Genomic DNA, 1336 nt, shown 5'->3' on the forward strand with positions numbered 1-1336 from the left:
TTAATTTAAAAAAGTATTTAATTCACCAATACAGGAAACACTAATAGTAACTATCCACCCCTAGAAACACAAAATAAGACAGTATACACAAACACAGAAAAAGCAAAAGTATTCAAAGCACACCTACAAAACACACAATGAACCAGACATGAATGAACATTTTTACAACAAAGTAAACAACCACATTAAACAAAACATAACCATGTACACACCAAAATTTCCAATCAACACACAAAACACAAATATCAGACTAAATGAAATAGAAAACCCAATTACACATCTATTAACAAAAACAATAACAAAAACAGATTTTCAACAAGCCATTAAAACCACCAAAAACAAGGCACCAAGAGAAGATGGCATACAGGCCATCCTCCTCATAAAAGGCACTCGGAGATTGTATAGACACCTTACAGCACTTTTTAACTTATCACTAAGCTCTGGATATATCCCGGTTTCTTGGAAGCAAGCGATCGTACTTATGTTCCATAAAGAAGGAAAGCCAGCAAATAAACCAAACAACTACCGCCCGATCAGCCTGACCAGCTGCGTAGTCAAAATCCCAGAATGAATAATAAGCAATAGGCTTTCAAATTACCTAGAAACCACTTCTAAATTACCAGAAACTCAAAATGGTTTTAGAAAATTCAGACAGACAACTGATCATTTGGTTAGATTAACAGAAACAATAATAGATAGTTTTAATAAAAGTGAATGCACTGTCGCCTGCTTTCTCGATGTCGAGAAAGTTTTCGACACTGTATGGCACAATGGTCTCAGGTTCCGTATGACAGAATTGGAACTACCGCGGGTGATTATTCGCTGGCTATCTAACTTCTTGGATAATAAAACATGTAAAATAAATGTAAGGGGAACCTACTCTGAGGCATTTACCCCAGAGGCAGGTGTACCCCAAGGGGGGGGGGGGTATTAGCCCTATTCTATTCATCATATATGTGAGTAATATGCCTCTAAAAGACCCAAATCAAGGTAGTGCATACAAATAATATATTAACAAAAATATGGAAACGCACAAATTATGCAAGAAGTCTAACAGGCAAGACACAGGGAACATCACCTGAAAACATTATTAAAATATACAAAACATATATACGTCCCATAATAGAATACGCCAGCCCTGCATGGATAAACATAGCTCCGAAACACATAAATAAACTACAAACTATACAAAACACATTAATCACCACAGCATACAAAGTCCCCCGCAGTATCTCATCAAAACTTATGCTCAGATACGCAAATATACAAACAATAGCCGATAGACTCTTGCATAATACTCTAAATTACTTTGAGAAAAATTGGCAAAAGAATGACC

The sequence above is a fragment of the Limulus polyphemus genome, unplaced genomic scaffold, assembly GCF_000517525.1.
Source record: "Limulus polyphemus unplaced genomic scaffold, Limulus_polyphemus-2.1.2 Scaffold1537, whole genome shotgun sequence".
NCBI lineage: Eukaryota > Metazoa > Arthropoda > Merostomata > Xiphosura > Limulidae > Limulus > Limulus polyphemus.